Here is a 14,530-nt window from a genome sequence, read left to right on the forward strand (position 1 = left end):
AACTGAAATAGAGAAACATATTTGTGATTGCCAAAAAGGGCTAGCACGCTAAAGACTGAAGGCTAACAAAATGCTAACAAGTTTAATTATTCACAACAGCACATTTATGGAGAGTATAATGTCGCAATCAATAATTACAAGCCCACACCAACAGCATTGTAATAATTCTACAAGGCGTGTTCAGAAGCGAAATAATTCAGAATTTGAAATCAATAGGATTTATAGACATTAGAAAATGTCAGATGGAAAATGAACGCCAGTATTTGTATTCTTTTTGGTGCATTCTGACTATCCAGATTTTAATTATTCATTAAAAGATTTTCTAGTACCTGAGAACAAAAGCAAACGTTTGCCCTTTCATGTCTCAATTAACTCTTTCAGCAGATTAAGGATTGTCAAGGAGTTGTTTCATATACAGAAAAATGACAAGTCTTCATGACAACTAATATTTTTCCAAGTTGTGTCCCTTAGGCAATGTCCCTTCTTTTGGCTTCTCTCCCTATGTCCTTCTTAGCATCTGATCTTAAAATGGTTCGATTCCCTTCATTTCCCATTGCTCTTTGGTAGTCTCCATAGTAAAGGCTTTGGCCCAAATATTTTCTACCACAAGATATTTCTTTGGTGAAGTCGTTAATCAGAATACTTCTTATAATTAAAAACAGATGAAATTGGGTAAGGGGGTAAATGGAAATTGTATGTACTATCTTTTCACCTTTCCTTAAATCTAAAATCATTTCAAAACAAAAGGTTGTTTTAAAAAATCCCTTATACAGCAGTTGAATTCTTCCTGCTCTTATAAAAAAATATCAGTATGTCTATATTACTTAGCAAAAACAAAGACACAAACTGATGAATATTGGAAATAGTTTTTTTATAGTATATATAATTGTTTTTATTAATTGCCATTTCCTGCTGAGAAAGAATAGCAATAATAATAGCTATCTTTTATTGAACTGCCTAGTATGTGCAAAGATCTCTTTCAAGGCTTTTAACTTATGTTATTTCATTCAATCTCATAAAATCCCCAGGAGCTATTACTTCTGATATTCAAAATGAATAAATAATCTGGAAGATCTCAGATTCTACTCAGATCTGTCGTCTCCCAAGTCAGTGCTGCTGTCCACATTGTCTTGCTTCAGAAAGTTAATATTTGAATGCATTTATGTTCATACAGATATGGTTCCAGGCAATGTATTAGATTATATATTTGTAAGAGTGCTCAAAAATGGCCCTGCAAACAAGTTACTATTGGTCCTAAAAACAGAAGGAAAAATCCTGACATTTTCCAGTTAAAGTTGTAGTTATGAAAGCATTTCACTGTCAACTTGAGTCCTTGCTGACTCTTCTTCAGGTTTCTGGAAAAAAGATGTAGTTAGTCATTTCTCCATTAATGGAGTTATGTCCAATCACCTTATGTATCATCAAATTACGTATTAACTGAAAAAGAAAGAACAGAAGATTTAATTTCAGGTTACTCTAGAAACTATGGCAACCAGGCTGTCTGGCAGTCAAAGGGTTTAAATTTCAGATTAGATAGATGGATATATTTACATATTCACTTTTACATTAAACAGAGTGGATGACACATCCCTGTATAAAACCTATTATTTAAACACTTCAAGTGAAAAGTGTTAAAATAAATGGCTCATGACTTATGAAGTGTTAAAATAAACGTTTATTTCAACACTATACATGTCATAAGCCATTTATTTCAACACTTTCTACTTCACAAGACTCACCCAGACAATAAGGAAAGATTTCATTTGCTAAGATATGTCAAGAGGCCAAGGCACAGAGGCTAAAATTGAAGTTTTGATGCCAGAGCACTTGGTTTGGGGAAGCTAGGTCAGAGGTATGATAGGAGCTTTGACGTTTCACACCTGGTAAAAGCTCTGTGAAGTGAATGTGGTAAGCTCTTCACCACTTCCTGCACTGGCTTCATTTAGACATCACATTTATCTTAACAGATTTTGAGACTTCAAGGCATGCCCAAGCATCAGATCGTAAATGAAATATTGTTAGGGGTATTTCTTCAAACAAAACTTGTTTTATTTTATGTCTACACTTATTAGAAGAGACTAGTGTGACCTAAACTTTTCAGGAAACAAAGCTTCCAAGGAAAAAGGCAGTTTCATAACCATAACAAGTGCGTATGCTTACAGAGCACTTCTTAAATACCAAGTTCCATCCTAAGCACTTCACAAATATTTGCTGATTTAATCCTCACAACAATTTGGAGAGGTAGGCACTCTTACTTCTGCCCCACACCCCCACACTCCTTTTCTTTTCAGATGAGAAAACTGAGGTACAGAGTGGCTGAGTAGCCTATCCAAAGGCAACTAGCAAGTGGTGGCAACAGGACCTTACCCCGTAGCTCTGGAGCTTCTGGACTTCATCCCTGCGCTAGGCTGCTGTCTTTTAGAAATAGAATAGCATATATTTTACCTCATAGTCTAGAAGCTGTGTGAACTTGAGACATTGTTGAGTTTGTCATTCCATCTTTCAGGCAGGGCCAACCCTAATGTGTGAAACCTTCTCTCCAAATAAAAAGAATGAATGATGTTTCTAACGAGATACAATGAAATTAGTATTGGCTGATTACTGATGACAGTTGATTATGCTTTCTTTCAGTTTTGCCTATTTTCTTATTTATTTCCTATGAAAGATTGAACATCTATGGTTAAAATGAGAATATGTGATAGTGACTGAATTATTTCCCTCCAGGATGTCTCTAGGGCCTCCTGATAAAAATGCTGGTAAATTTTTCCATTTTTACACAAACCCAATAACAGTAGACTTGAAACTCTCTCTAGGATCTCTTTTAAAGGGTCGCTAATCCTGTTCACTCGGGCTCCAACCTCATGAAATAACCACTTCCCTAAGGCGCCACTTCCTAATACCTTCGCACTGGGACTGGGATTTCAACATAAGAAATTGGAGGACACATCCGGTCCAATAACACTAACCAGTTCCTTGGGCAATCTCAGGGCCCATACTTGCTAAAAAGAAGTCAGGAGACAGAGGGCTCTGTGACAGATGAAGAACATATTTTTAACATACCACAATGCAAAGAAAAATCCTGAGATAGTTCATGATAGGGACATTTGACATTTCAAAAGAGAGAACTAAAGTGTAGCAAAACTATGAAATGTACTGAACTAAAAAGAGGCATAGGATTTTTTTTCTAATAGGTTGGATAACATTAAGATATATACTCATATTTATAAAATCTCTATATTTGATATTATTAGAATACAAATTACTTGAGATAATATAATTTTCATGATTATTTACTACATACAACATATACTAGATAAATGAGATCTTCCTTTTCATAAAAAAGACCTGATATTTAAGGATTATTATTGAAAGCAAATTCTGATATTTCCTACTGGAACTAAAATAAAGGCCATCCATATATATATATATATGTATGGTCAGAGTGTGAATATCTTCCTGGTTTTTCTTGAATTTAAGAAAACTTCCATATCACCCATTGGAAAACAAAATTTGAATTAAAAATTAATTTTTATACAAATTTAAACTACTCAAGTATTTTCATCCATTATATCAACAGACATTTATTGACTGATAATTCTAAAGCAGATGTTATGTTTGGAGGTGGTGACATAACTTAATGAAATGCATGCTAACGGCTCCAGCAAAACCTGGACAAATGACCATGACAGCTCCGAGGAAGGGGCAATGTGCTTGGTCTGGGTGGGTTATCATTAACTGAAGGTGATCTGAGTAAGTCTCAAACAGTAAGTGGCATTTTGCAAAGCAGAGAAGGCAGAGATAGGAATCATAATCTGGAAAGGATAAAAATCTGGAAGTAATTGCAACATCAAGTGTGTAACAAGGCCTAGAGTAAAGAATAGATGAGGAGGGACAGGAAAGGGGCAAGTGTGGAGGGAGTACAGAGGAGTTAATGCTCCCTGGGACAGCTCTCAAGCAGGGCACGACTGGTTATCACTGCATAAATGCTCCAGCTTTCCATCCTTCCAGTGGACAGTTCCACAAGGTCTTCTGTCTTCTCTGTACTTCTTGGGGATTCACAATTGGGATAGCAAACAAACGCTCTTACATCAGCTTTTGCTTCTTGGCCTTATGCTCCCCCCTCCCTCACACCTGCTTCCTGAGATCAGCTCCCAAATAAACTACCAGCATCCAAGTTTCTGCCTGAGGGTTGGCTTTCACGAGAACTCAGACACAGGCAGTGAGAGATGCAGTAGGACCAGTTGGGGGTTCTATACTCTACACTCAGCATTTTGGTCTTTTCCATACAGGGAGGACCTCTGAGAATTTTGCACAGAGTGCAGATGGTATTTTAGACTTAATAAATGGTGGTGGTGTCACATTAGGATCAGAAGGAGATGAAAGTGAAGAGATTATTACAAGGTCATTTAAGAATTAAATGTGTAAGTACAAGAGCTTGGACTAAGGCAAGGCCATAGAGGTAGAAAATGTGATAAGAGTTCAGTCACATTCAGAAATGGACTATATAGGAACTTGTGATCAATTAGATGTGCAGGGTAAGAGGGTGGGAGTTGTTAAGAAGCCTCAGGGCTTAATGTCATTAATTATAATTTTTAAGGTTTTTAGAGCATAATAAATTTGGATTTGGGTAAGTACCTGGGATATTAAGGTGGAAAACATCTGAGCTACTTAAGAACATGGATCATAGCCCATTATTTATATATTGCTTTGCCATGCAGAGTATACTATATAATTGGTATTTTGTAAATGTCTTATTTATATATAGTAGCCTAGAGCTAAAAGAGGTCGTAACAGTGTTAACTACTGGAAAGCATTCGCTTAAACATTGTCCAGTTGAAAAACCGTGCGTGGACTTTAGAATCATACAACCTTGATAACAGTTCTTTTCTCTTTTAATAGCAACTGTGATCTAGATTTTAATCACTCTAAAAATAACACTAACAGCACCTATCTCATAAGGTTCTTGTAATGATCAAATGAAATTCTGAAAATACTTTGAAGCATTGTTACACAAATATTAGTTACCATGTCATTTTATAAATAGCTTTGGAAATGGTGAATATATAATAACATGGATTCTGAATTTCTGATGAGGCTGATGATGGTGTGGTTGAAAGTTAACTTTTACTACCCTTACTATGTGCTAGCCAGATCCTTAAGTATTTTATAATTATTATCTCTTTAATGATGAATGCACAAGTGAGAGTGATAGAAAGACCACTGAACCAAAGGCCAAAGGATTCAGTCAAGGTAGGGTAGGGACTTAAGCTCAGTAGATGAGACCGTCATTGAGGTAAGGTCAGGACACAAAGCCAAGGTGGTGAAATGAAGGCAAGGACTTCAAAGAATGGAAGATTGTACCACAGTGATTTGGAAGTAGTAGAATAATAAGACAATTATATTAACATTATTAAAAAAACATTAATTTTTGCTTATGTTGACACTCAACAAAAGTTTTAATTCTTATTTTCTATTCTCATCCTTCCCCCGTATTTGTTCAAGGTGAGCTAGCCAGACTGAAATAAGGACATGAAATGGACAATGGCAAACACAGATAGGTATGTATGCATATCTCTACGTATATACAGAAAGGTACCTTTCACCACTGTCATTCTTGGCAGACAAAACACTATAATCACTTTATAGTTGAATGGCATATAATGCAATGAGAGGTCTTCACAAGAAAAAAAAATTATGTTTTCACCGTTTTACTTTCTTCAGCAGTGATTAGTTTCAGAAATATAAGGTATCATCACTTCTCATGATTACACTTTATTACTATACTAATATATGAATTTGAGTCACAACAATTATGAATTATTTAGAAATCCAAATACACAAATATGGGGAAATTAAGTACCAAATAACAGTTGCTAGTAGGGAAGAAGTTATGACAACCCTCTTTGAGAAAGAGATCAAAGAAGACTACATATATCAAGAAATAACTCATTTTCATCTCTCTCCTATCTTGCCATAGGAAGGAAGAAAATTTGAGGAAATTGTGCCAATTCCTACTTGAGTTAAAGAAATTAGTTTCAGGAAGTAGCTTTGAAATTATTTCTGAAAGATGCACGGGATATGAATTTATTTGAGAAGATAAAACAGTGTTAGACTTGAGAAGTAGAACTATGCCGGGGATTTGGCATGCATTATCTCATTTATCCCTTCTAACAGGTCTATGGGGCACGATTTGGGGTATTACCTTCACTGAAGATACATAGGTCATCAGAAGCTGTGTTTCTGACATTTAGACTAAGTTATTTGCATCATATGTGTGGCCTCCAACCAGTAACTTCTGAAACAGTGAAATATTTGCAGTTTCTTGAGATCACATATGTGCACACCTCTGTGTCATTTCTCTTGTTATTCCCACTGTCTGACATGTTCTTCAACTTCTTTTATGTATCTTTCAAAGCCCATATGAAATATTACATCTTTTGGGGGCCTCTCTGGTCATTCTCTATCACCATGCTCCTTCCCTTTTGTTCCTTCTAGGACTAGCAGAATATTACCTTGAATGACAGTAATACATGCATGATGCGTTTTCTTTTATGGTATGCGCTCCCTAAGGGTAGGGGAAATATCTAGTTACTACCTTGACTGTGGGTAGGGCCATGGGATAGAAAATAAGAATAAGCTTTAAGAAACACAGGACATGGCCAGACAAGTTTCAGAAGCTCTCGTGTCTGTTCTTTTTTTCCTATGTTAAACAGGTCTAATGAAAGTATCTACCTCATATTGTTAAACAAAGTGCATGTAAAATGCTTTATGTAGAGTCTGAAACATTGTAAGCTCTTAATGAGTGTCAGCCCTTACCACCATTACCACCATCATTATTTCTAGTGCTTAATTCATTGCACAACTTCTTGAATGATTGAAAAGGGTTACATTTCCCTCTAAAACTTGAAGATAATTCAAGTTTTATAAATACTATGTCATTGGCAGATTGCCATTTGAGTTTTGAGTCATGATGAGAAATAAATATTTCCTTTATGATTCATATTTTATCTTGACTTTTGATCAAAGTCTCTAAAAACTAGCAGTTTGGGACACATTTGCTTTTACCTGGCAGATATGTAAAGGACAATATCATTCTTATTCCTCTTTCCCTTTGAAGAGGTGGAAATTGTAAGACATTTTCTGGTAGAAAAGATATTATCAGACTTAGGTATATAGTCAGCTTGGATCCATGCTGGGAGAGAAAACAATGAATGTTACACTTCATTTATAATTTCCACTGTGAACATAAGGACTAGTATATTCTCAAATCAAATTAATCCACAGTTGCAGCATTTAAGAGACAGTGAAAATCCCTAATTCAAGTGTACAGTATCACCTATAAAGCTAAAATAAATGGGGTAAGATAAGAGTTCTCAATCTCGGGTTGTAGTGTCAATGCAAGACCTGAGCTGTGTTAATTCAACAAGCTTGATCTTGATTGCCAAAGCATGCTTGTCAATATTTAGCTCCCAGGGGGCATGTCAGGGGCCTTTACAAAAACTAGTTTAAATACAAAATACTACAGCAGGATTTGTGATCCTTTTCCTAACACTCAGATTAAACTGCTGATATTTTTTCTTTTAGCTTTTAAACCAAGAACGTGTTTTCCATACTTCTATAGTAACGAGGAGAGGAGAAATTGCATAGAAGAATTGTAAATGCTGTTATTAGGTTTTCTTGAAACCCAGATAAAATTCTGTCACATGAAATCACTATAAGGTTTTTATCTGAGGTTTGAAATACCATTTCCTTACTCTGATTAAAATGTAGAAAAAAGCTTGGAAAAAACGCTAATCTTATTCAGAAACCAATGTACTACAGATGAGATGATAGGTAATGATTCCCACAAACTTAAAAACAAGTAGTTTTTAATTTTAATAACTCCACATTTATTATCTTCTGCTACAATGACACTGAAGTTTCTAAGCATCTGCAGCCAATATTCTTTACAATTTTAAGAAAATACGAGAATCAATTTTATAATGAAGAAAACCTCTGTCCTTCTGCAGTGATTAAAAATAAAACATGGTATGAAAATTGTATTTTTTCCTAAATTAATATATTTCTCTCTGCTATCTGACTTTTCTGGCTTAATAGGCATGGATTAGCAATCTACATTTTCCTTTCTATTGAGCCTAACAAAGCATTCCATGAGATTGGATATAATAAGATTATGACAAAAATAAAAGCAGAAACAAAATGTTAAGCACATGTAATTGAAAAATTACCCCCTTCAATGTGATCAGAATTTTCATATATGTCAAGTTCTTACAACGTGATTGAAAATGGCCTCGATGATATCTACATTATTTTTTTATCCAGATTAATGGCTAGCGATGAAATCAGATTGGTGCTGCAAATATGAGAGTTAGGCTAAAAATACCCAAGAAGAACCAAACCATAATCCAGCTATCTGATTGGCTGTAGATAGCTATGATTGGCAATTCTTATTTTTAATACATTAATGGTAAATTTCTCTTCTTGGTCTCAGAATTTCATAAATTTTTTTAACTGAAAACTCCACTGATTCATTGAAACAATACCAGTTTTGATTTACCACATTTGTTTGACTAAGGTGAGATAAATGTATAAGATCCATTCTTAAATTCTATTTGAACTTTCATGTCATAATATATGTTTTCATCATTGTCCCTAACTTAAGCTTCCTAAATGTCATTTGACCCTCACAGCCATTGTCATATTTTACAGATGAGAAACTATGATGGATCAAGTGAGCACAACTCAACACCACAAAGCTAACAAGTATTTGAAGCAGGACTGGAACCTGGATCTGCAGACAACCCTCTGATGCTCTTTATTTATCAACACATCAGAGATTTCTTCATCAGGGCAAAGCTTGTACACAAACATGCAGAGACTTCCATATCTAAAAATGTTTTTATTTTTGGAGAAACGATACTCTTCATCATGTGTCAAAGACTTGGTTATGGGAAAGATAAAACTACAGTTTCAGTTACATTTTGCCACGTTTTTCTCAGAAAAGTCACTTCAATTTCCCTCCCCCAACAGATAGTAATGGCAAAATCACTTTTTATTCACTATCCCTCTTGTCCGTGGATAGTGCAGTATTGGATGCTGGGAATCCTACTTGGATTGCACTACTCTTGCCCTTGTTTATCTCATTTCTGCCTTGTTAGTATTTGCTGTTTTCCAAATTCCCAGTCTCCTAGTAGTAGGTCCTTTGCATGCCCTTGTACTTCTGCCTGGTGCTCTAAGTATCATAGTATTTCATGATTGGCACGTTTTTTATCATACAAGTCTCAGCTCGAACATCATTTCTCAGAGATGCCTACACTCAGCCCCAATCTAAAGCTCCACCCTTGTCATCCTTTATCAAAATTCTATCACCTAGTCTTGCTATTTTCATAGCAGTTAGGCATATTTGAGCTTATCCTAATTTATTGTTTATTACCCCCTCCCTGCCCTCATCTCCTGCCCTGCTTGTTGCCCTATGCTCAGAGTCTAGAACAGTACCTATCTTAGAGCAGGCTCTCTTATAAATACATGTTTCATGAGTAAATAATTGAATCAGAGTCTTTTTAACATGGAGATATAATATATCCTACAAAAGTTGTTTTAAGAATAACATTTACCTTTATCAACCCCATCTCTGGGGAGTTGAAAATAGCAGAATTTGTGTCACTGTGTTTATGAACAACTTTGTTGTCTATTTATGTGGTGTATATTTCTTGTATCAATACTGATTATGAGACAGACCTGATATTTTAATCTTCTCATTAAACCTTTAAACATAATTTCTCTTTAATCATTTCAAGTCCCCTCCTGACTTGCTCAATTTCCAACACACGACCTATCTACTCATAAGCCAGAACATTTTGGTATTTTGCACATAGATGATCAGTTTTCTAAGGAAACCTCATTCCTTTATTGTAGTATAAGTTTGATTCTTCCACTAAGAATTTTATAAATTAAACATTCTACATCAAATGTATTCTACATTTTTATTGAGGAAAGTAATATACTGTACTTTGAGTAAAAGTAAAAATTACTTTGAAGTCATATGAACCTAGACAAATAGTACTACTGAATAAAGTTATTACCAATTACCAGATATTTTTAGATAAAAAGATGGAGGTATCCAGAAATAAAGAACTTATTCAGTTTTTCACAAAATAATGATTTAGTAGAATATGTATTTCAGAGAAATACTGTGCTATAAAATCTGTACAAATCGTCCCTTTGAGATCAGAAGGGTATTGATAAATGTCCCTAGGCAGGAACATCCACTTGGCTTAGCATGTCAAGAGAGAATACCAGCTAGAGAATAAAAAATAGTGCAGTTGTCCTCAGAATGTTCAGCTGTTAGAAAAAGACTCCACCATGGACAGAGTACACAGGGAACATCAAGGCACAGTCTAGGAGTACTCACTTGATTAAATAACATTGCTATGGACTGCAATTCAGGGTCCTGGATCTTTGTCCTTCCCATGCAATTCAATTCAATATGCCATTACACTTTGCCAAGTGACCTCTAGTGGATATGCAATTTTCTTCATGTTTTATGTGAATATTTCAAATGAATGCTACATCATCTCATTCTGTTCCTCCCTTTAGCAGACCGGTGAGAAACAAGAGTCTTATTTAGGTCAGAGTAATTTATCTGACCAGCAGAAAGTTCCTACACAGGTCAGCATCTTAGCCCAAATGCTGATTTAAAAAGAGGATATGGATTTGGAAACACATTTTTTTTCCCTCTTTGAGCTGGGATAAGCCTTCAAGGCAGCTTGAAGTTGTAGGTTGCAAAGGATTATAGTCCATATCCTTCTTCAATTTTGGTGAGGATAAGGAGGCTTAAGATCTGACTTCATGTCTGTCAGTTTTGAGGAAGTATAGAGTTAGAATCCAACTTCACACAACTCCATAGCCAGTCTGAAAGTTGAGGTGGTGTATTCCTTTTTCAGCAGTGTTATTTTCTGCTTAGCCACTGGAGAGAAGCTTTATTGTCAATGAGAGAGTATTGTACCTAACGTCACACCAGAGTCCTTTTATTCCGACCCCCATTCAGTTAGCAGACATGGACAGCTTTCTCTGAATCCTGGTTCTCTTACCTTGAAGTCTTCACCAGGATTCTTCAGAGGATTAAATGAGAGAAGAAACAGGAAAGCAAGGGAGCTCTGAGGAATCTATGGAGCCACATCATTTGGCTTTTCAGTCAGCTTTGTTAGATGACCACAGGAGCCCTCCTAGCTGTTGGGGTTGCTCAAAATTTGTGCTTGTGGCAAAGATCATACCAAGCAGAGACTTGACTCAGCAGGCTGCTTTTCCATGGCAATCAGGGCCACTAGGCCCTCAGGAGGAATGCAGTTATCAATAGTTCCAGTGGGCTCCACGTGTGCCCCAAAAGCTAGATCTTTGAGGACCTAATGATAGCTTTAAGTTCATTTGCTTAGTTTTTCTTATATTCTAAGCAATCTAGGAAGATTATGCTACTATTACCAATGATAATCATGCAATTTCAAAGTACTTTTGATAACATAATCTTAATGAAAAAGAATGAGAACAAAATTGAATATATAGTGTTTTTCTGTTATAAAATATAAATGACTGTATGTGTGTGCATACATACAAAGATATAAAATACATGCATGCGAACACATATACTAATAGTGAATAATGAGTAGCTCCAAATGAGAATTACTAGTGAATTTTACCTTCTTTTTTGTTTCTCTTTTAACCAGATAAAATCTTTCAACAATAACTTCTTTGTTTTGATAATAACTTGGACGTTTCAAATCCACTGAGTTTGATGTTACTATGATTTGCAATGATTTGGTATGAGGGACACTTGTGGTATTACCATTGGCCTTGTCACTCATTGTCTAAAACTCTTCTTCTCTCTTCCCCAGTCTCAAATGGGACCAAACACATGAACACAATCTCTGTCATCCAAGGGTATTATACTACACATAGAAAGGAGGAAAATTTTATGTCTTTACTCCCAGATCATATTCCATGACAGCTTGCCTCTTCCCATTACTGCTTGCCTGCCGTAAATGTGTACTTATTCACTGTATTGATCAGCTTGGGTGGCCATAACAAAATAACACAGACTGGGTGGCTTAAACAATAGACATGTATTTCTCATAGTCCTGGAGTCTGGAAGTCAGCTGGTCCAGTTCCTTGAAGGGCTCTCTCCTTGGATTTCAGTCAGCAGTCTCCTCCTGTGTCCTCACATGAAGACAGATGGAGAGGTCGGTGTCTCTTCCTCCTTATATAAGGACACTACTCTTTACTACTTCCTCATAGGTCTTATCTCCAAATAGACTGGGGACTAGGGCTTCAACATATGAGTAATGCTGTGGGGCACACAGCTCAGTCCATAGATAAATGATTCACTTGAACTGACATAAAAATACTCAAATTTATGTAAACATTCAAATTTAAGATGAGCTATAACTCTTCAAATTATCCCTTGGAAAAGTACTAAGTAATGGAAAGACTAAGATCTTCACTGTAAGATAGTCACCTTATGTAGTACTCTCCCAATAGACATTTTGAAAAAGAAACTACTTAATATGATATTTTTGATATTTTAGTATTTATCTGATAGAATTACTTTAAATAAACAGGCAAATCAATTTAAAACTGACTGAATCATTATTCTTGCATGGTAGGGAACAACCTCACAACTGAAAAGGCTGGATATTAGGATAAAAATCAGTGTAAAATTTAAAAGTTGTCGAAGTCATGAATATACTTCAATATAGTAAATAATAATAAATGTCCAAAATTGAGGCGAATTGGCATTTATAACTTGTTAGAAAATTTTCATTGACAAAATCATATATGATTTCAAGAACTGTTATATCTCAAATAAGTTAGGTGGAAGTAAAAATATCTTTGGAAAAACAGTATTAGAGGACTAAAAAGATAGCTTTGTTGATGAGGAATCACTGTTACTGATGATATGTGTGAAAGTTTGATTAAAATTTCTTATGAAATGAATTTTTCCAAATTAACATATTATTTTCCACACAATTCAATTTCAGATATGTATGGATAGTAAGCTAAGATGTTAAATATTATTAGCAGGTATTTGAAAGTTTTCTCACATTCAGAAATTTATTCATTTATATTGGCTAGAAATTGTTTTTTCTCAATCTTCTCACTGGAAAATGGAAATTGCCTTATAATCAGAGGCACCTTGCATTTGTTCATAAACTGCCATCATCTGATACTCAGTCTACAAAGGTGTGGCATGTGAATTGCATATAAAATAGTGTTTAACATTATTTATGTGGATATAATATTGAAATACTGGAAATAGATGCTCATCTAATTGATAGTATTCATTATACTATTTAAAACAATTACAATTAGCTATTTAACTTTTAAGAGTTCTTTCCTAAGTAGAAATTATTAACACCTTGAAGGCCTGGGGCCAGATAATGTATGTCCTCTACCACTTCATTCCAGCAGACTGCCTATCATATAGAATTTGGCACTCGATATTTGTTAAAGGAGGAAGAGTAGAAAAGAAGGCACGAAGGCAACTGAATCACTAAACAACCTAACAATTTTCCCATTAGGAGTCTGAATTAATAAAAAATGGAAAATGGGTTTAACTTTCCCAAAGAGAGGATTCGTGCTTGGATGGTATTGAAAGGCACTGTGGTATAGCAGTAGAATGCATGCAGACTGAATGCCTAATCCTTCTATTTCCACAAAACTGTCTGAAATAAATACTGACATTCTTCCTATTCCAACACTTCCTTTCAGTTAAGTCACAGATCGCCAGAAGAATTTAATTAAAATATATACACATTATCTGCAGAAATTAATTAACTAAGCCATGTGCTGCACTTCTCATTCACATGGATCTAAGCTACAGTGGCTGTAAGGGGACAAAACGTAAGACAGGTCAGTTCCACTGTGAATGTGGAGCCAGAAAATATTTGGAATACAGGCAACCACTACCCAAATATGTTTGGCTTAAATGAGTAAAGGCAATGCAGGCACTGAGGATTAGCTAAAAAGGAAGTAAAAGTGCAGGGCATGAAGAACAAACTTTGTCTAGCTAAATTCATCAAGAACCAGCTTATGCTGAATACTGTCAAGGAAGCTAGTTAAACCAGTGCTCTCACCAATTCTTTTTATGAATTTTGAGCGATTGTAGTCAGAAAAATTTCTGTTCTTCACTTAATATCTGCATCTTCTGTTGATTCCCTGAACATTTATTGAGCATTTACTACTACATACCAGGGAATTTGCTAATGGAAGTAAAAAAATAAAAAGACCAACAGAGTATTATCTGTGCTGAAAGAACTTTCAGACTAGTAAGAGAGAAATGTAAATAAATAACCACACAAAATGGTAAGTCTTTTGACAGCATCACACTGAGAGTATGGGGGAGCCACTGAAGGGAACATCTAATTTAGCTAGAGAGTTCACAGAGAAAATTTGTTTGAACATTGAAGGAAAACTGGGTTTTCCCCAGAGCAGAAGAAACCAGTAACAAGCCAGAAGCCCAGGAAGCACAGTGCACTGG

General features: G+C 35.4%; 1 protein-coding gene across 4 annotated transcripts in view; it reads right to left on the reverse strand.

Annotated features, from left to right (window-relative positions):
• The window catches only part of DPYD (dihydropyrimidine dehydrogenase), an 870,115-nt gene that overhangs the window by 190,740 nt on the left and 664,845 nt on the right, over nucleotides 1–14,530 (reverse strand). The window lies entirely within an intron of this gene.

This window comes from Manis javanica, chromosome 4 (genome assembly GCF_040802235.1).
Source record: "Manis javanica isolate MJ-LG chromosome 4, MJ_LKY, whole genome shotgun sequence".
Taxonomy (NCBI): domain Eukaryota; kingdom Metazoa; phylum Chordata; class Mammalia; order Pholidota; family Manidae; genus Manis; species Manis javanica.